Consider the following 23,460-nt stretch of genomic DNA (forward strand, 5'->3'; position numbering starts at 1 on the left):
CTAAACAATGCCGCCGATAAACGATAAATAACGAATAGCTCGATCCACCGCTAAGGCTACCATCTCGTGCGAGCAATTTCACGGAACATCGTGCATGTCCTGCGGACAATAACGGATCGCCACCAGAATACGATGCGACGCGAGCCGATACCTTTTATGAGCAATTTCATGAAAGATATCCCTTTTTATCTCCAGCCATCCTTGCACTAGCACTATGCGGTTGACAGAACCGAGAAACGCAACGACGGCCGACCATCCTTTCTCTGTCATGTCATTTTCTTTAATTAGCAATAACGCAAAAATCGAACGTCATCGTCACAATAGGCGGTGAAAACAAAAGCTCGAAAGCCAGGGGGGAGATCATGAAGAATTTCTGAAGGCAGATTCCGTGATTGCTCGCTTTAGTTCCCTCGTCGTGTGTCCAACGCTTATCTCGGTAGGAAATTACACATCCCGAATAATTAAAGTCTCGCGAATAACACAAAAAGAGAGCTAAGCAGCAGGAAGCAATAATATTTTAATGTAGAGACCATTTAGTAGAGTCATGTTGTTATGGTTTCATTATTTAGAAAAAAGTGCATGCAATCCACTTAAATTGCTGCACACGACAATTGTGTAACTAAGCTTAATAAAAGTAAATATCTTCATTTTTTTATATTAACATTAGCTTTTAGACCGATATCTTCTAAATTAAAAAATTTTTAATTCTTTTATTTCTTAATGACTTAAAAAAATATCTTTATCTTATGCAGGGAATGATAAGATAAAATATATTCATAGATATATCTAAAATTAAATAATGATCTTAAGTATCTAATTTCGGAATATAACTTTCCATTTTATCATATCTTACTTTCAAACTGTAAGGTATTGTAGTTGAATAAACTACTACTTTAATTGACATTAACGAATATACAATAGAGTTACTTAGAAATAACAATTCTAAAAGGAAGAAAACTTTCCACAAAGAACTTCTACTTTCTACAATAAATAGTTTCTGTAACAACTCCTACGCTACGAGATGAAACGAAAGAACTTAAAAATATTGTAGGTAGGTATTTCGAAACTGTCATCGTTGTATCTAAAAACCAAGAAGAGAAAGAGATAATCCATGAAAAGTATAGAATTATTCAGTAATTCAGTAGTCGATAATCATGAATCATGATGGTCCAAAATAAGCCAAATACGAGAACGCCTCAATAACGGATAATAAGCGAATTTGATTTCCAAGCGAGATCGCGTTCTTCGAGGAGCATAAAAGACGAAGACTGCAAACAACGGGGGCGGGATTTGCGTGCGTGTACCTTTAAACTTGGATGCATCCGATGGGGAAAGATTAGAGCATCATCCCCGGTACTTTTAGCCCCTCAGTCCGCTCGCCAATTAACAATGGCAAGTGCCGCGCGAGAGACGACCTTTCCACTCTACTAATTTGCTCTGGATTTAACTGCAGCGCACTTTAGTCGCAAAGGCATTCCGACAAGCTGCTCGACGCCCGCGAAAATGACTCTCGGTATCTACGTATTCGCAAATTGGTTCGCGTACCTGGACGAGACTATTTCGCAGGTCGTAGGCGAAATTCATGTCACGACGGGTCGAAACACGAGAGGAAAAAGTTAGATGGAAATCCAGGACGATTGATTTCGTACATTGGCACGCTTAAAATAGTAAATTAAAAAGATCCATATATAAAATGTCTCGTTCAATATTATAGACAATGCTCATCGCTATAAATAAAATAAGTATAAAGAGCACTGAATCATGTACTTTAAGTTAAGAAAAAAATGTTTATAAGTACCGTACGAAACAATACATAATAACACGATAATTAATTAACTAATTATTACTTTTTAATATAATTTTATCACGACTTGATTTTATTGAAAAAATACGGCATTACGCGTGAACATTGTAATTATTTTACTTAATTTAATAAAGAAAAACCGTAAAACAAACCATCGTGGAGACGATCGGATATCGATGCTGGTGGTATTAATTCTTTTGTAGGCTAACTGTCTAACATCCCGATGTAAGTCGTCGTTTGGTTGAAGCTCAGTGACGAAATTTGACACCCGTTACTTAAAATGTCACGCTGCAACGTGACCGCAGGGTGGCCGCAGGACACGGAGCTCAGAATTTACGTGAGTCGCAAACGAGAGAGAGAGAGAGAGAGAGAGAGAGAGAGAGAGAGAGAGAGAGAGAGAGAGATCTCGATGTCTAACTTAAATTGAATAAACTCGAAGGTTGCTATGGAGAGAGAGCGCTGCGTCAAAATGCAAGTACGTTTTGAAACCCTGAGACTTCAGAATAATTTCATATGCCTTTTTGGGAAAATTTCGTAACATATTGATAAACAGGTCTATATATTTTTACGATTTCTCATCCCGACATCCTTATGATAACACCTCCAAGTATTGGCAATGTGCCTCAATCAGTATCCGTGTGTAATTCTGTTACATAATCTTTGTTGTGTTTCTAGGCACGTATTACGAAACAACTTTTCAAAATGGATTCCGATCGAAATTGTTTTGTTATTTCCTAGATTTCTATTGTGTTTTCTATGGAAAACAAAATAATTCCGATCAGAATCCATTCCGAAAAGTTCTATAATACGTGCGGTGAATTTGAAATGCGTTTATCAATATACTAGTAACTTTCTTTTAGAATAAAAAGAGAACACAGATCTCATGTTGACGGTAAATGTTCTTTTTTTTTTTACGTATCGCCTTTTTTTAGTACAGTTTCGAACATGGCATATACTGTTTCTCGCGAACGAAGCTTACGGTCTCTTTCGGATAGAAATCGAGCTCAATCGATCGCGCAACTTTTGCGATTTTTAAACTTCAGAAATTAAATCCCGTGAAATCCGTGGGATTAATCGCAGTCAGGCGCGAAGCAAAGTTGGCAGAAAAGTTGAAATACACTTCGATACCTCGCGTTATCATTGCATCAATGAATGAGTATTTTGCAGAGCGCCATTTATGGCGGCGTGCGAACGACAATGGTTCATGCGATTCACGAATTATTATGCGGATCACAGCGAGATGGGCGCGATATCCCTAACTTGCTACTCCCGCTGGGAGTCACGTCGAGAATGCTTTGAGCAACGAGCATGTAATTTCATCTCCACCTCTGGTTGGACATTTGTCAGTACACGGTTGAAGCCTCGATCTCTTGAGCCGCGTGACAACTAATGTGATTTCATATACGCGTATCTTACCTCTGTGTCTCAAATTATTGTTTAAACGTCGATAAATAATTGCTTGACAAAATTCAATAAAGCTCGCCAAAACTCGTCGTTTCAACGGTCTACCATCCGACATCGTTTTTCAACGGAAAGCCAAGCTGTGAAAAATCATTGTTTTTTTTTAAAGCAATGTTGCTTCTTTTATTTCTGTCCTGGGTGCTTTTGTTTGCCACGTTAAAAAGCTCCGTCGTTTTATTTACGATTTCCTCTTTCTTTCATTTTATATGACGATGATTTATTAACACATTTCCAAACGATATAAATACGACGCTTTAAGAGGTACTATGTTAAAATTGCAATAAAGTAAAGAATTAAAACGTTTTAAAGGTAAAGCAAAATGATTAATTACATACAGGACAATTTCACACATGACTTATTTACAATTTACAAAGGAAAGCGATGAAAAAAACTATGTTTGATGAACTCGAGCCCTTTATAGAGAATAAGTTCTGTATGTACCGTAGCAGAAATTCTATAAATATAACTCTGGTTAGTCATTTGAACTGTGGGACTTTATTCTTTATCCTGAGTGATTCGGTGTAGTTCTTGTAATTCTCAACTGTCGTAAAGAGTGGCTCTCCAGAGACTCAAATGGCTTATTGCGAAGTTGTAGCGGTTCGCGTAACCGCACAGCGCACAGAATATTTCCCAATTGACAAACTTTACACGTGTATATGTAGTACATATGTCGAATTCGTACGCTGCGTATTCACGCGTCTCGATGTACCTTCATCTCAACATAAATCGAGGAAGGCGATGTTTACTTTTGCAAAACGTTATTCTAGACCCATATTAAAGCACAAGCAGTACCATTAGTAGTAGTATCGTGTATGAAACTAAATTATTCGGACTCATTATAATTTTACCCGGCTTTTTCTCATACTGCATTTTCCTCGCTTTTCTTTCACACAAGTTCTTTATGCGTCTACTGCGTCTCTAGCCGAGGTTGCATTTTTATCTCTGCGCCGAGTCACGAAGAAAATTGTCAGCGAATTTATATTGTCCAAGCGCTACAAACTTGAGTATTTACAAGACAGCAAGTAAATGGGAATAAAAAAGGAGTCTTGTATAATTCAAGAATCGAGACGGGACAGCTGCATATATATAAAAATTAATCGAGAATTGATTACTTTTTCAAGCCACTTCGAAATAATGAATTAATGAATTAATTCTCGTAACTAGTAGCGTAGTATTTTTCTTACACGTCTTATTACATACAAAGAAAAGTTGAGAAAGAGGTTTCCAAAATAAATTAATAAAGATCAAAACAGGATAATTACATAAAATGCGATGTAAGAAATATGCAAGTTAAATTAAAGTTATATTTAATTTAATCGATATCCATCGTACGTGGAAGATAAAATATACCAATATCGAAAATACGAAGTCGCAGAGAGAGTATTAATATTGTAATACTCTCGAATTGTCGAAAGCTTCCCCGCGGGGACATTGTGTTTCATTTTTCGCGTTTCGCTATAAATCTGCGCCGAGTTTGATTAAAACCGGCGCGCACGCCGAAGTAATCTCGCAATTTCGCGATCCGCGCGCGATTTATCCAAGGAAGCAGAACTGGCTCTACTTAAAGCCACCCATCGAAACTTTGCGGGCATGTACGCGGCATGTGGAAAAAATCGCGTAACGAGACGTGTGTCGAGACGAGCGTGTTTACGATGGAAAATACGCGGGAGACCGAGGCAAAAATGATGGCCGGCAAAGTTGCGGCGTTGGGGCAACCGCTGACAAATTCTGCCATTTCAGCGGGCAGAGGTGGAAGTTCGCGACCGTGGCTCGCAAACTAACGGGCTGCCATATCGCTGCGAGCGCTTTGGATAATTCTCTCGTTTTCACGTTTGAGTGTCCCTTCGCAACGAGGGTCGCAAAGCTGTCGTCTGTATTGCCACTGCGGGACGGATTCTCCTTCTCGCGATCTGAATGATAGCAGCTTTCCGCAAGCTACGAGCTCCCAAGACCGATAAGACGAGTTTATTTGCGTGCGTCCGCAGTTTATATTACATCGCTTATATATATTTGAGTTTTAAGCTCATCTGTCCTTAATTAAAGTTCGTTGACAGTTGTAAAGTTCTTGTCAAGCAGAGTTACCCGCGGGACATAATTAACTCATTATTAAATTACGATGCGAGTTATATTTTGCGAGAGACACGCGCAAAGAGCGTGAGTATAATTCAATTCAGACTGGTCTAAAAGCTCATTATGGGAAAATGTATGACGAAATATAACGCTTCATCACACAAACTGATTATTACTACGTAGGTTGATAATGCATATCGAAATATGTATACCTATGTATATAGAATGATTTAAATCTATCGATATAAATAGACTCTATATAGTCTAATGACTATTCTTTTTTTTCCCCATCGGAATACTGCGTATAAATAATTTTTGTCTCTTTTGCATTCTTTCTCGGAAAGGAAGGAAATTCTCGTATACGCATACGACGTTCGAGCACATCGATACTGAAACACTCTTGATATTTCAGCACTTCGCGTTATAGCATATGCGCGCGATAATGCGCTTGGACATGGCAAGAGTGCATTATTAAAATGCACATCGGCGTTATGTAGCGCGAACACATTTTACGTATTGCGCAAAACGTGATAGATGATGCGGCCTCGACGAGGTTGTTGATATTTCCCGTGCTCGCGAAACCGTGTTACCGAACGAGATTATAACACTGCGATTTTCGCAGGCTTTAATCCGCTCGTCGATTATTCGCTCGTATTACAATCGTATTCGTTACGGAGGGTAACGACCGTAAGATGATTAATATTGTATCTCAGCTATTATTTATAGATGGAATTGCATAATGAAATCTGCGCGGAAGCTTCGAACGCTGATTTCGCCGTCTGTCTGTCGCTCGTCAGGTGCGAAAGATCGACTGACGTACATGGTGTAGAAAAAAAATCGTGTTTTTTAAAATCCACTTCCTTTTCGCCCAGACGACACGAAAAAATGGAGTATCTTAATGTTCGCTGTTCTTTTACACGTTGGAAATCTTCAGGGAAAGAGAGGAGGAGAGTAAAGTAGCATGTCACTCCCTTATTTCTTTCAACGTGGAAAGTAATAAGAAACGTAAAAGCGAGTAACTTTTCGCTGCTCGACCTGGTGTCCTCAGTTGGCTTCGCATGGCTATTCGCGACATTATTTATCGGTATACTCTTACAAGTTGGAATACACAATTCGCAGCTACGCGCGAGAAGCACATATAGCTTCCGGGATACGTGCATCTGCTATACTTCCGCGAGACCGGTTGGCCGCAATGTTTTCAGCGTGCAGAACGCTAACAAGATTTTTCTCTTCTTTTAAATCAACCTGGCAATGAACCAGCACGTCACGACCGGCGAGATCTTGAAAGATCAAAAAGTCGCACGCGGCAGTTCCTAATAGGGCAAGACTCAAAAGAAAGTATTTGGCGTTCTTCGACACGTTGTTAGTTGTTAGTCGGTTCTTTCACAACACGGTGGCAGCAGAACTTCATAAAAATGCATGACGCGTTATTCGAAGGCAACTCGTATCGCTCGGAGGGCAACGTGTCGCGCTTTTGAAGTTTGCGAACATAAAACCGAAGTTTCAAATCAAGACACAGGATATCGACTTGTGAATGAGAAAACCCGCCGTATTGATTATAATCAACGTAATCGATAAAGTATCAACTCCATTCTTATCGTGATTAAAAAAGATCAATAAGATAATAGATAAATTTATATAAGTAATTAAATTTGCTTTGAATCGAAATAAAGGGACAAATTTTTTAACGACGTTTAAAAAGCTGCATTTTAAAGTACGAAAAGATAAGGTGGAGTGAGTCAATACGCGAGTTAATTAAAACGCACCGAGATAGATGAGATAGTACGTGTTCTTAAGGATTACAAAGAAAAATTATGAAGATAAATATTGAGTTAATATCTTCCGCAGAGCGTAATTATAGCGCATCTTAATTATAACGTTGATATCAATTAAAGCGAATTACAACAATCTACAAGGCAATATGTGCTTGGAATACGGGGGTTCAAAGTTGAGCGCAGATTCCTTATCACGGAGTTGAATCGATCCACCGGCGTGATTCGCGTTTAGCACTTAATTCGGTCCCTTGTTTCGAAACTATCTTACATGCACGCACGCGAACTCCTCATGCATATGCGCTCGCGATCGCGGCGAAAGTGAAATTATCTATTCCGGATTCCATTTCCGATATCGCTACCAGAGATTTATCAAGGAAGTTTCAGGTACGCCGGCGTTCCCGGGCTGACAAATCTTTACGCTATTCGGTTCTGTGCACAACTTACACTTTCCCGGATAAATGCAGAGATAACGTTACGCGGCGCGCAGTTGTCTCTTGCGTGCGTTTTTCCGCGCCGGAAAAATATTTGCGATAAGCTGAATATTCATAGCATTTGTGGAAGCCGAGCTGCCAAAAGATCTCTGATAGATTGGAAAAATATTTACCTTAGCCTCCGAATACATGAATAGAACACGTTGTTTTCTAATATTTCCACACGAGGCGCTCCATTTTAATATGACATTTTCAAACTTCGCATGAATTTACTTTCAACAATAACGTTTGCCCTTTTCCGCAAACCAGTAAAATATCATATTTTGCGCGCGAACATATACATAGATAACATTAAATATATACGTTTGCATTAATAAACTAGAATTACATGCCTTCTAAGATTACCCGCCGAGCGCTACTAAAAAGTTTCTGCAGAGGTAATATTAATAAAGAAACTTTTATATTGTGCTAATTTATCCATTGTAATGCGAAGTCTGGCGGAGTTGTTCATTATGAGCGTGGTATAAATCTTACCGGATATAGCCGCTGAGATATAATTTCCGTCTGAAAGTCTTAATTCAATTTTTCTGATTCAATTCGCCGTGGTGTTCTTTGCACGTATCGAATACAAGAGCGTTACGTGCCTTGTTTTCAGGATAGTTCTTCACTTTGGAATTATCCACGTTATCTGAAGAAAAATTATTACGGCCACAAACTCGAATAAGACGTGGACATCGAAACATCAAAAACTCCATTGATAAATCTTCGCACTCGAGAGATCGGAAATAGAACTCAAGATAAAATTTCCGCTCTCTTGTACACCGTCATTTTCTATATAGACAAATATGAGAAGTAGTATACACCGGTGATATGTAGAGTTGCGAGACTCATTTCGAATAAAGTGGTAAATGTGAACAGCGGTAATGATATTAATAAATGAAGTTTCCTGTTTCACGGCATATAGTCCCGCTCTAATTCTTAATTGCCTGAAATAAATTACTGAGGATCTTTCATCTTCCGCAGTTTAGAGAATGCTTTAAGGAAAAGACAGTAAGTATACAAATACAATTGTTATTTATCTAAAAGAAGCATTGTGTATCTCTTAAATCAATACATTTCATTGCGAGTGATCAGACTAGATTATTAAGATAAATCATTGAACTAACTAGACTAAATGTATAAAAAATACAAAAATTTATAAATATTCTTGCATAAAATAAAAAAGTAACTACCACAATAAAATATATAAATATACACGTGTATCATTGCATATTTTTATATTTTTTATCTGCTACTTTGGTTACCTGCAAAAATAATTCTTGGAAACTGTTATTATGCAAACGTTATAAACGTGTCATGTCAGAGTCCATTTCGTGCAAGAGTGAGTTATGAATAAAATCGACAGATGCTTAATCGTCAGTTGTACGTTGCAGCTATCGGCCTATCCCTTCCCACGCGATCATACGCTCGATGAACCTGAAATTCTATCTCTCGCTTGGACCGCGAGAGATTTGTCGGGAAAGTTTGTGATATCTCGACTCGCTGATCGGCCGAGTCCTCGTCGCAATATTGCACGATCGGCGGCGGAGTGCCAAAATTCGATTTTCGGTTAGGTACTCCCGGGGACACCCCTGCGGAGTGTTGTTCGATGATACAGAAAAATAATGAATCCCGCATAATGAACTCTGGGCTTCTTTAATAAATATTATTATACTCGCCGCTTAACACATGCTTTACGAGGTTTCATATAGTTTTACGGCGTTCCGTTCGCTTTAATCTCCGCCGTATGAATATTCCACGCGGATGAAATTGCGATACGCGAAATCCGAATCTCCTCTTCCGCGCGGATGATAATAATAAAAAAAATAATGGTGCTTTTTTTCAGCACTTCGAGTGAAATGTCAATTTTCTGATAAAATGAATTCAACGTATATCCCTTTGCTCTGCTGCCCATGGCGTAGAGAACGCGTAAGATAGCCGGTATGCAGCAAAGCAAAAATATTCATTTCAATATTCATTATATTTCATGGAAAAATGTAAATAATAATCGGAAAAATAGGTCAATCTATAGATTGTTGAGTAAACACACTTGTCTTTGATCATTACCGCAATTTTTCGTAATCGTAAATATCTTTCAACTAGAAAGAGCGAATATTTTTACAAAACTTTTAAACTATAAATAATTCTAAATTTCTAAAATAAAATAATTATTTTTAAATTAGTAGCTAGCATTAATTATCACGATATCAATTGACATACATGTTTTCACTCTCATTTCAAATCATTATTAATTTCGTTATTATCATGAAAATTTCAATATTCGTTAGTTATATGTACCGTAAAATATCTAATATTTATTATCACAATATCCTCTATTCGATTCATCTGTCATTGGCGACTTTCACGAGTCCGAGATGTATATTCCGCCCAGGTGCGATAGAACAGGTAGGCGAGACTCTCTCTCTCTCTCTCTCTCTCTCTCTCTCTCTCTCTCTCTCTCTCTCTATATATATATATATATATATATATATATATATATATATTTTTTTTTTTTTTTTTCGAGAAGTTTCAATTTCGATGATTAAACGTGAGCATCGCTTGAACGATGTTTGGTCTCGAGCGCGTAGTCCCCCATTCTAGGAATCTCTTTTTTATTTCTTAAGCAAAAATAGTAAATCACAGAGTATACAAATTCTTCCGTGCTTCTGTTCTTGAACGAACAAACAGCATGTGGCTGCCCAAGAGGGTAAGACATGCATCACGAATTTTTAATTACTAGACTGCAGAGGAGGCCGATGTACATTTTAAAGTCGAGAATTTTTTTTACGCTTTTATATTAAACGCGTACGAAGTTCATTTTTATCCTATTATATCCGTCCATGCATTTGATTTTAAAAATATACCTTACGAGTATAGAACGAAACGTGGGACGACTTTTCGAACGGATAAAAATTACCGCGATAAAAAAGAAACAATAAATCGAAAAATAAAACTTAAAACTAAAACAAATTAACTCATAAACGTGTAAAGGTTGTATAAAGTCATTTATATCGTTAAAACTTGTCACTTTATTAAATACTGTTATTTTATTAAATATCAAAGGTTCGGTAAATGGCTCTGATTAAAGTATTGATTCAACCAACCCATGCTTTTGTGAAGTTGTATTTTATTTGTCGGTAATCAAGCGCTATGTGCCTTAATGATCGTCAGAGGAGTATCATGGTTTTCTATTGGCAGCTACTAAATAATTACAGCAAAAAACTTGATCTTTTAACATCGTAGAATATATCGGAGAGACCACGGAATATGTGCCAAAAAAGCTCTATTATAGAGAGAAGGAAAATTGCTATAGCAATTATATATGAGCAGTAATCGCGTATCAAATCAAGATGCATTTATTGAGCAATAATATTTATTCACGCGCAGTAATATTTCTGGATATTTTTAAACGTTTAAAATTTTAAAAAGTTGCACATACTTTTTATAAAAGCTTCAAGAAAGATCTATAAGACTTTAATTGGAGAAAAGTTTTTATTTAAAAAAAAAACTGTCAAGCTATTTTCTCTTATATATAATGATTCTTTCATGTCTATAATGTATCTTAAAATATTAAAGATGTTCTTTTAATTTCATAGTTGCTCTTCGTGTAATTACAAGGCATACAATTGGAATATTAAACGAAACGTTTTGTATACATATAAAAAAATTTGAAAAACGAAAAAGACCTAATGCATATATCGCTAAATCGCGCGCAGCAAATACATGAATAAAAATTGTTAAAAAAACACAATGGATTAGTCACGAAAAACTGATACTCTTTGCGGTGCAGAGAAATGAGTCGCTCGCTCAGCCGAACGTGAAAAACTCCCGGGCATTTCTGGCGGTTCTCCCATTTCCCGTTCCCCATTCTTTGCTTTAGAAAAATTTACCGCCGATTTTGAAGATGACGTACCACGCGGTAACGCTTCCGCGAAGTGCACGAGAAATTTTTGTCTTTGCACGTCTATTGAAAGCCTCTTTCGTTCCGTGAAAAGTCTTTCTCGATTGTATATGCAGGCTTTCTCTCAGTCGTACACGAGCCGACAGATTCACTCTCGGCGATTCACGACGATGAAACTATACGTGTGCCGATGTTTCAACGGAAAAATTCTATTACTGTTTCGCGGTTTCGTTACCTTTGCGAAATTAAGGAACGAATTTCTTTCTCTTTCAAAATGATACCTCGCACGAAACCATATGCCTTTCTTACGCACAGCCTTTCTGGAAAATATATTAATGTAGTCTGCAGAACGCGCAACACACAATCTCGCGCAGGATTTGATGAAAAAATTCACTGCAGAATACAGCGTCGTATTTCACAGTTAAATTATTTAGCTTTCAGCAAAACAACGTGCATATTCGTGAAAGAGCCCGGTCCTTCGTATTATTAGGGAGTTTTTGCAATACCATCTTTCAGATACAGAGTGAATGTATCTGAACAATTCAGATAATGTTTACTGTACCACAAAGACAATATTGCAAAAACTCACTATTTTCATTTTAGTTTTCAAGTCGTCTGTGTTGTATTTCTTTTGTTTCTTTTCTAAAGTCGCATATTTTTAAATATGTACTTTTAGAAAAATATTTAAATAAGAGATAAATCAGGAAGAATATGTATAGAGAGAGAAACGCAATTATAATCGAATTAAAAAATCTATAAAAATTATATAATATAAAAATCTTGAAAGAGAAAATTTGCAAATTTTCAATAGTAGATAATATTAGATTAGACAATATAAAAACTATAAGAACACACGAATGTTGATATTATTAAATTGCCTGACTGCACATTTTTGCTCTATTTATCTTTGATTTATTTTTCTATGTCTTTATTAGACCACTTTACGTGCGAGGAGATTCATTCTTTCGAGAACTCTCTTAGTTTTTCTGGCGTAAAATTTTTCGCGTATAATTTCGTAAATTTAAACGACATTATCCTTAATGAGGCAACGAAGAAGCTCCTAAATGGCGTGCATTCCACAATTAGGGGCACTAAGGAGCGTGACAGGTTAAATCATTAAAGAAAGCGTAGGAGTCGGGTCTCCCTTAATGCTCCTCAATTTATCTCCGCGAACGAAGATGCGTCGTTTGCCCTCTCGATGTCGGATCATTAACTCTCCCTTAAATTTGCATTACACCTTGTCCATTTAGTCCGGACGTTTGCAGGATTTTATTAGAAATAAATTGTGACAAATTCTACCTTATGAAAAGATATTAGGAAGACCAATTGATATATGGATCAATATTCAAAAGCTATTTTATTTATGTGAATGAGAACTGATGCACCAGTATGAATCTTTTCCATTTCAAAAAAGATTCTGGAATAAAAATAAAAATTAAACATTGTGCACATAGTAAATCATCCAACGAAAAAATAACAAGGCTTATCAACGAACCGGGCTGTCTGCGGAGTGTTGCCTTGGAAACGCACATTCCCGAAAGATTATGCTGTATAAAGCAGGATTATATCCCCCGAAAAAGACAACGAGTTTCTCAGCTTACACGTTTTAATACCAACATGATTTCGCACCTTGTTCGTTAGTAAACTAATATAAAAAGCTTAATTTAATCAGCAAAGGATTTACGTAATAATGTGTTGGCTAACACAAAAAGCTGCGTCATCTTACGTCACCGTTTTATTCCTCCCATTTCTCATTTGCAAATAAGATTACTAAATAGATTACTAAAGAATTTAATACGTTTGTATAACTCAGAGGCATGACTGTTAATCGATGAGACTATTACTGCAACGAACGAATAAATATAAGTCAAAAGCAAATAATGCAATTGATCTTTCTGCCGTTAATATTCTCTGGCTTATATAAAATCAGAGCGGATGATCAATAACAAACGTATGCACCACTAAGGTGTAATTTATTAGGACGCACGGAATCCTCATCTCCTTGAGAGAATTTATTTATATCCCACACAGTTGTGTATACGTATACATTGTTTCTGTGAATGAATATGCGATGAAAACGATACGATTCTGATGGAACCAGGTTCACCCCATTCTACTATTCGTGCACACAGCAGCTAATTGGTCGTTATTGACGCTACAAATTCCGTTTCAGGGACTTTTATAGAAAGAAATGTAGAATCGTATCGAGTGCATCGGCAACGAGAAACTTCCTCTCCCTAGCTCCAAGAAATCCGCGATAATTGGAAGTAATTGTGCCAAGCGTTCCCCGAAGATGGAAAAGATCTCTTGACCCGCGCGCTGTTTTTTGAAGATTTAATTCGTTGTCGACCGTTAATTACAAAACGCCGGCTCGATTCCCCCGCGTCATTTATAAAACTTTCACGCCACAGCGTGTCGCGCCTTAATGGCACCGTGTATATATGACCGAGAACAGATTTACTTCGCGCCAGGCACATTGATCAGAGATTTTCGATCACCCAAATACGAATGCGTGAATCAATAACAAATACTCGCGTAATAAAAATAGAGCGGTCATGCAGAATATACGACCGATGCATTTTTTTTATCGGAACGCGCGATTTTAATAGTCAGCCACATACGAGCTTGATGGCCAATTGAACTGATTTATGCGCGTCACGTCTAGAGAGAGATTTCGCGGATCTCTACTCACGCAACTTATTTACGCCGGAAGTGGATCTAGCAATCGCACGTAAATCGAACATTTCTCTAGGCGCATGTTAAATCGAGCGGACGCGACCATTCCATTTTTCTCAGACGGCGAGAAATGAACTAAACATTACATGGCGATAACAAAAGTGACAGAGCAGAGAGATGGCAGCGGAGATGAGAGTAGGAAAGTATGAGAAAAATAATAAATCGTTATTCTTCGCTTGTCTCTCGAAACGTGAAATGATGTAACATCTTTGTAATTTCCTGCACAATACACGCCACCGTTCTTCTTCGACACTTTGATACTTCAGCTGCCTTGTGAACTTTGACACGGGCGTATATTTAATGTATTAATGGGCAACGTCAGCTTGATTAATGGCCCACGAAGTGACGGATAAATTAAATACTCATAAAGGAACAAAAATAGAGGGACTCGTTAAACCCGTACATCGGCTCGAAAATAATCAAGAACCTTCGAATCTTTCACGCAAAACTTTGTTCTCGCAATACTTCAATTTCCGTATTCTTCCTTTATACATTCGTAAATTTATCAAATTTTATATACGTCGTATTAAAAAGCGTGATGGAATTAATATTCATGATTAAATATAATTTCAATAACAAAATTTTTTATTCACGTTATCGAAAAGAAATTTTCAGCTTTATCGGATATAAACCATATTAAATATTCGTAGATATTAAATAAAAAATTGAAATATGTGTAAAAAAGAGAGAAAATTATATGATATATTCCATGCAGATATATTTTTCAGGGAAAAACAGATTTGACGCGATTTATTAAGAATTATTTAGATTAGAGCGCGCCACATACCACGCCCGCGCCGTCAAACTTCTCACCTTCGCTGAAGTCTCGACTCGTGCAATTAAATGTTTAAGAACTTAAAGCGAAGGAGAACGTCTCGCACACACCTCAATCGTTCTTATCGTCGGTCATTAGGTGCGCGAAGTCATTAATTTCTTCAACTTCGCAGCGATCATTTGCACGAATGTTTAATTTAAAAAAAGTTTAACAAGCAAAAAACTCGCAGTTGCACGCCTGACTGCGCTACGATTCAAATTTATTCAAATATATACTGATAAATAGAATATAAGCATAAGCAGACGGTGGAAAAGAGAAGGAAGAGAAGGAGAAAGAGCAGGAGAGAGAGAGAAAGCGTTCGCGTGAAACTCGTCAGACTGATGGCAACATACAAGAGCAGTCGGTTATGAAAGCTTGACTGGATTACAAAGACACGTTGGAAATGCACGAATCTGCACGCCATAGCTGTGTAATGTTTCCGCAGCTCCGAAACGTCATCCTGAATGTTAAATCCACGAATTCTCGCGCCTGAGCGGAAAATGCTTATAAAATCGCGTCCGAGATGTAGCCCGTCTAACTTGCCGGCCGACGCGCGACGTATTTAGATACGGGGAGGGCACCGAGGGAATTTTCAGTAATATCTTCATTTGAAATTCTTCAGGAGAACTGCTCGGAAACAGAATGTAATGGAAAACTTTATTACAGTCCGTCCGACAGTAATTATATTCCATGGAATATAATCATCCGAAATGCGATAGCGAGGTCCGACATGCATTATTATAATTTCCTCAAGCAGCAAGTTGAAAATAAGCAACTTGCGAAAACGTAAACAGAAACACTATATGACATGCATATAATTATATAAATGTGACATAATACTCTCATCGGAAAAATTGTGTAACGTTTTAACTTCTAAATAACCCTGCCAGTTTAACAAACTCATTAAAAACAAAAAGCTACTGATTAAATAACTACTCCCAATATAAATGTTTTACGCGAAATTTAAGATATATTTTTGTGTTGCGGATATTATACTATTAGATATTAGACCTATATTTATTAAATAATACTTTATATGTAAATGCTCCTCCAATTTTTTCAAATGAGATATGCACTGGATGTCTCGCTTATATCGCCTTTGAAAAAATGGTGTGGTTTTTATCGGATCCAAGTGCAAACTCGTTAAGCTCCGGAATAGCGCAAATTAACCTCCGGAGTGTAATTAACCCTCGGAGCGACTACTACGGTTGTAGCTTTGTCAATAAATAACTTTGTCGTAAACGTGACAAGAGAATATTCACCTCATTAAGATTGTCAAAGTATTTAACTTACGAATCTATTCTTACATCACGTTCACTGTATCACACGTAAAAACTAAAAAATGTATAAAAATACGCGGCTGCTAATCCACTAAAATATTCAAAAGAATCCTCTCTCTAATGAAATTATCTTATAATAAATTCACTCGCGTGTCCTCGCGACGATCATATCGGCATGTCAATCGGTTACGATTTTACGTAACATTTTTAACATGCAGACTTCAATTTATAAAAATACAAATTTGCGAAGAGTACCTTTTCCTTCCCTTCCATCGTGATGTTCTCAGAGCACTTAATTTCCGTAATTTTTCGGCAGTGAAGCCGGACGGTACGGCAAAAGAAATTAAGAAAGGGCACGGAGGTGGTATTCCCAAATCCCTCGTTGCACCGGAATCGTAGTTCAGCTTTTAACGAGAAAGCTACTCGTAAGGAGAAACGCTACGACGCGACGATGCGACGGCTTATTCATCGAGTCGTTCCACTTGCCGTATTAAAGACTGACGCCGCCGACATCCTCGCTCTATCGAAAGCCAAGAAAGTGCCGACGAAGTTATTGCGGCCGCGTTAAATCCGTTTTAACGGCTTAGCGAAACTCGGTATCGTGCCGCGTCTTAACGGCGATGTGAAAAAAAAAAGAAAAAAGCAGCGGAAATAAAGGCGGTGGTTCAAAAGCGACCACCGTCGCGACGTGACGCGGCGCGACGCCTCAGCACGGATTACGCCTGCTCTGTTTCTCCTCACACTTGTTTGCTTATGAATGTACTCCCGTTATTTTTCACCTCTCATACACACGTGAAAAGCTTATTGTATTTTCTACGTGTAAACATGTATTCTTGGAAATGCAATATGGTGAAAAATGTAGCGTATCATACGTTCTTCCTATTACTTTGTACCTCGATAGAGTAAAATGCACCTTGTGTGTACATATGTGTGTATACACGGGCAGATTGAAATAAAAAAGATCGCACAAGGCATGTAAAGGTTTCCATTACACTGCAAAAATTACTGTTATATTCATCTTATAGGTGTAACACGCGTACGAAGGGGGTACTTCGACAATTTTAAACCGCGGTACGCGAAGCAAATCTATAAATCACAGACGAATCCGGCGGATTATACACCAACGCGCACGAACTTGTCGGTGTATAGACCCGGTTACGGTATCATTATCCAGCACTTGGATTCAGCTCGTGAAAAGCCGAAAAAGGAACACGATAGCTTCAATCAATAAAAAAAGCATAGATCGAACATCGGGCTATAATCGCGTTTGGCGCTACTGAATTTTTTATTGATCCTTTCAGAACCGATTGTTTGCGATTGGGAGCTTCTCTCCGTAAACGTATTTTCATGCCAACACAATATTTCTCTATTATTTGTCTTCTCGATGTGATATTTCAAGTCGTGTTCTTCCATGCGAAACATGAAATAATATTTTTATTTTTCAAAGATCAAAAATTTATTTTTATAATAATAAACCGATCTTTTTATCTCAAGAAATTACAGCGTCTTATCTACAGCTGACTCGAAATATTTTTGCAACGGTCGCAAGAAAATTTCGCTTTTAATTTCGGTTTGGCAGACACATGGTATCATAAACGGAATCCATCACGTATTGATGCTCGATATAAACTTTTAAACTCGCTCTCTTCCCTCAAATTTATTTTCTCGAAGTGAAATATACATATGTCGAAAACTTTTCCATATTCGAACGCTGCGCGCTTAGAACACGTGCACATGTAAAGAATGAGTAATAGAGGCGAAATATTCAGAGAAATGTTGAATAACATGACTTCTATAAGAGAAAATTTTCGATAAGAAATTTATATTCAATACGTTCCTAGCCTTTGACGAAAACCATCAAAATGCAAATGTTTCAAACACTCAGTGTTGAAACAGCAGTTGATGTCATATAGAAGCAATTTCTCTTTCGTCTAATAATAATATTTGTATAATTCGTTCTCCATTTATCTAATTTCCATGAATAATTCTCGAAAAAGGAATTCATTCTTCATGTGGAGAAACAAAATCGTAATATTTTTACCCGCAAATCTCCGAGAGCTCTAATTTATTATCCAACGTTCTTCTAATTTAATGAATTATCTATGCCTATGCTGGCACCGAATAGCTGCCGAATTACGCCCGCATTCATTCATCTTTAATCCTTATTCTCTCTCTGGAATTGAGAATAAATTGAGGGTCGTGCATACTGAATTCCTATATATATTCTCCTTTCTCTCAAAATTTCCCTCAGAACACATTCAGCAACCTACACAATAATCTTGGCCATTATGCAAAAGACAGATTCAAGTGTAGGCATAGAGAATGGTATGTGTTATTATCATGCTAGACCAAGTGCGATTCTTTGATTTGATGAAGAGCACAAGGCATTCTAGTTTGTCTGCATTTTCTATCGATTCGCCTGTTCGCACATTCCATTTTAAAGAGATGACAGATGATAAATTTAATAATCAAAAAGATATACCGAAATAAACTTCTCACGACTTGTATAGAAATTCAAGAATATGGTACGTTATATAGGTTTTTTCTTAAATTTTTCTATCTATTATATGCCTATGATTTCCTGAGATCTAATTATTTATGTTATTATTGTTTATATACTAAATTACGCAAGATACATATAAAAGCTTTTAATGTATGAATGACAATGACATTAAAAAGATATTTTTCTAGCGCGACAATGGCTCTGAAAATAAATTTTCTTTAGCTTGTCAACATTAATCTTCCGGCGAACATTTATATCACTGTCCGTATAGTAACAGCAAACATCTATCTGCTTATAGTATATAATGGTTCCTATTAAAATCATAAAACTTTTGCAAATTGTATTATAGAACATTCCTTTCCAATATTATCTAAATGTAATCAAATATTAATTAAGTTTGGTAAAAGGTTCGTTGTTTTTCTATCTAAGCTATGTATTAAATAATATTAGAAAAAAGTTCTTTGAGAAAGAGATAAATTCCTTTTTAGAAGAAAAAAAGAATATGTTAAAATCTACAGCGACAATTGGATTTTGCTGAAATTTTGTTTTCGACTTCATTCGACAATATGTGACACTCAAGCTGTTGCATTCAGATTTGTGTCGCTGAATACATCGTAAAAAGTACAGCGATTGCGTGTGCGGCAGATTAATTATTTACACATTACACAGCTCCCACGCTCGCTATGCAAATTACAGAAAAGTAATGATCAACCGAATCTGCCACGCGTATCCTAATTGACGGCGGAAAACCGTCGACAAGAAATTTGCTTCGTAAGTACGAAGCGAGAACGAAGCGATAAAGCCGATATATCGCGGCGACCCTCGTAGGAGCCAATTAAAGAACGCAACTAATCGTCACGATCCGAAGGGAAAATAAAGAAAAAAAACACCTATCTGACTCCTTTGAGGCAATTCCACCCGTTTTATCTCCCGTTGTTACCCTCTTTCCGGACTTTTCTCCACGTACTCGGTACACAAATGCACGGGTCGCGACAAAGTTACTTTGTTGCTTACTAATTGGCTCGCGCGATCGATAACCACGCAGTTTGAACGTTTAATCCTATCGCAAACTATACGCGTGGCACGGAGTGACGTAAGGACACGCATGGACACGTTGTTTGTACAGTCGCACGTACGTTAATTCCGCGTTGCCCTAATTCTACGGTTTTAACAAAATCCGATTCAACACAAAAGGTAAAAAAAACAGTTAGATATACGATTGAATTGTACCCACTGATGGCGTACAATGTACTATTAGGGAAAGCTTTCTCAGGTACTCCAAACAATTCTTAAGTTATCCTACCTTTTATCGCAATCTGTCAAGAGTCTAAATGTGTTTTCGTCTCTAGAAATCGCGCAGCTTGTGATATCTGACGACAGTAGGTGGCAAATGCCAATAGAGTGAAGATATCGGACGTAAAACGAGATGTGCATGCGTCGCCATGTGACCAGAATAAAATAGAATATTTGTATCGGAAACTGTTAACCTTTGACCGTAAAGGACTATGAGAAATCTCACGTTATCGCCTCGTATATCATTCTTCTTTGAAAGAATGATATATGAATACGAGAAGTATTACACGCACGCGACTAAAAGATACGCGCATGCAATTATCGTCGCGCGTCTTTCTGTCCCTTCCTTGTCAAATTAAAAATTAGATTACGCCACGAACTTCGTGATAATAATGATAAATAGCGACATAATTTCACGGAGTGGAAATTATCCCGTTAATAGAATTAAGAAGTATTCGTCATTCTCGAACGAGCGCTAAATAATTCTCCGAGGAATAGCAGTTTATGATGAAAATGATAAAACAACGATCTCACGAAACAATATGGACTCACCAATATGTGTACGCTTCTACAAATTAATTTACGCTGCGGTGGCCGGTATGATGTCGACAGTCCTTATTAGCGTGATCACCGTCCGAGTGGTAAATTTGCAATGGCCAGGACGAATAACGAGGCGAAACGCTTCCACTCCGGTGCATCCAAATCCCTTCAAGCAGAAATACACTTAATTTAATAATTCGATTTTCTATCAAGTGTAATTTGTAAAAGAAAAAAATTAAAAGAGCCGTAAACAAGTCTTTGAAGAGAATTTACGATTCACAACGTCGAATAGATTACACGTTTTTATATAAATTTAAACGCATAAAATACACGCAATGGCGATAATAGATAAGATGGCAAAATTATTTAACGTATTATATTTTTTAACTTTCTCGTTTCCGTAACCTATCTAATACGAAACCGAATAAAATAAGTTTATCGCACACGATGAATTATATATTATATGCTCCATCCAATATATCATTGATTTGTAAATAGTTCATATTTTCTGAATTCCATCTTCGATTCTCCTCTATTTAAATATGAATGTCGGAATCTCACCTGTCCCACCTAATCTTCGATCCTTGCGGACTCCTGAATTTTCCTCTTAAGTAATCCCCGTTCAGACAATAATGCAATATCGATTCTTCGTAATTTATTTATCAATACGACGCATTTATCATATCGCTTAATTCTCTTCGCAATATCTCTTTTTGATCATTCTCTTATTTGTCTCGAGTCGCTGGAGAGTTTCGTTTGTCGGTCCTCAAGCGGTGCCTTCGCTTCTCTTCAGAGCCAATTTGTGATCATTGGATATAATTATGTAGTTTTTACTTTCGTAAAAACCTATTAGTTAATTTGATCCACTGAAAAACAGTCTGAATCCCTCGATGACTCATTTCTTCGATCTTTGCGTTACATTTTATCTCTCATCCAACGTGCTTCGTTCACGCGAGTTCATTGACATCCGGCCACTGCCCGACTGTCTTCTCTCTCGACACTGTCTCGTCCTACCGATTCGAATCTACTCACTGTTCGACCAGAACTAAATTTTTTATTCCACTCTCATGAATCTCCCGATTTTTACAAAGAGCCGATCACCGATCAACTTTCCCTCTCTTCGTGGCGATTTTGATTCACCGAGAATTCTTTTTTGTCTAACGCGCACCACCTCGATCATTCTTCGTTAAACAAAATCATCAACTCATTGTCAGTCTCATTCCTTCCAACAACCGATATTGTGATCTCGCGCTTGAACATAATCGCCAGGTAGAGGACTCTCTTCGATCTCTTCTCCTCGATCATCGAAGTCGTCGATCTCATCAAGGATCGATGAAAAATCATCAAACTCGATGTGATCCACGATGAACTTTTATCCGGCTCCGATCTTCACGCGCACAGGATCCAGCGTGATCAAGGTAACGCGGGGATGACTACGGATGATCCAGGAACGACAATTGAGCGCGAAACAAGGAACAGACGAACAGAGGAACCGGCCGGTGTCGAACCTCGTGGATGCTGACTTGTTGGCTTGCGAAGTAACGTGTCGCGACTCGCGAGGGTGGGTGGAGTGCGCCACTCGCCGCCGGGTGGCCAGGCCAGGTCGGCGACCGTCGTACCCGTGTCCTGCGAATGGCTTGTACCGGCGGCGCGCTCGCGACTGGGATCCTGGATTTCGGATGAGGGGCTCGCTCTCAAGAATCAAGCACGCAGGCGCCGCACGCTCGCCGTCTCTTTTCCTGGCGCGCCGACTCGCCTTGCCTCTCTCTGTCTTCCTTACTCAGCAGCCTGCCGGTGCTCGCCTGCTCCTGCTTACTCGCGGGGTGGCTGATACGTGAGAGTAACCTACCCTGTCCACCTGCCCCTACCTGTCCGCCCTACCTGTGCCCCTATCTGTACCTCTGCCTCTGCCCCTGCCCCTGCCCCTATACCTCTATCTCCCCGCCGATATCTCAGAAAAGATGTGCATGCTATTCATAATTATCCCCGGTGACGTGGTCTAAGAGGCACGCGAGCGCATTCGCCCCTTCCTGACGTAGACCTCGGTTAATGACGTTGAGATACTCGCGTTAACGCGGCGCATTCACGTAGATCAGGCTAATCGCGTCAATCTGGTTGACGGGTCTCGAGCGGAACGCGCTAAGCGGAAGCGATTACGCGCTGTAGCGACTGATTGCGGAAGCGTATAATCCATATAAATAATAAATAGAGAGGTATAGTTCGATAATTTTCTAAACGTTTGAAAGTACTCTTTATGTAATTTCTTTTTTCTTCTTTGTAAAAAATAAAAATATAATAATTTCACTCTAAAAAAAGTTTAAAAATAAAAGTTGTTGTCTTATTCAGGTTTAATCAAGTTGAGTGCCAAACATATTTCTGTAAAATATTTTACATCATTATATTCTATAAAAAATATAAACGAAACTTTATTAGCTGTTCACAAATGTCAACATGCGAGTCTTTTTACTCCGTGACGTCCTTGTTGGCGCTTGTTCCTGCGCTCGTAGGCCGTAGGGTTACATGAGTCTGCTAAGGGTCGTCTTACCCACTTGCTTAGTCCTTCGCTCGCTACGTGCTTCGAGTATTTTCGCGAGCCTGCGCTACCTGCCTACACACTGACATTTATACGCGCGCTTGCGTGGGTTTCAGACTTTTTACTCGTGTACAATGCAATTTCCGCCCGGTTTTAATTCGAAAAAGCTTGATAAAGAACCTTATATAGACATGTCTCTCAAAACCACTACAGTAATAACACTGAAGATATGGTAATAGACGTAAACAATTACATTAATATCATTCTAATGGAGGATTCT

General features: G+C 38.1%; 1 protein-coding gene across 2 annotated transcripts in view; it reads right to left on the reverse strand.

Annotated features, from left to right (window-relative positions):
* Positions 1-22,538, reverse strand: part of LOC139819331 (uncharacterized) — a 58,482-nt gene extending 35,944 nt beyond the window's left edge. Inside the window, exons 1-2 of one of the 2 annotated variants that reach the window (XM_071788585.1) lie at positions 21,209-22,538; positions 20,660-20,813 (exon numbers count right to left, since the gene is read on the reverse strand). The gene's annotated coding sequence lies outside the window, so the exon portion shown is untranslated. The remainder of the gene's footprint in view (positions 1-20,659; positions 20,814-21,208) is intronic. The other variant, XM_071788587.1, reaches the window with a different exon arrangement.
* Between the last annotated feature and the right edge of the window lie 922 nt (positions 22,539-23,460).

The sequence above is a fragment of the Temnothorax longispinosus genome, chromosome 9 (assembly GCF_030848805.1).
Source record: "Temnothorax longispinosus isolate EJ_2023e chromosome 9, Tlon_JGU_v1, whole genome shotgun sequence".
NCBI lineage: Eukaryota > Metazoa > Arthropoda > Insecta > Hymenoptera > Formicidae > Temnothorax > Temnothorax longispinosus.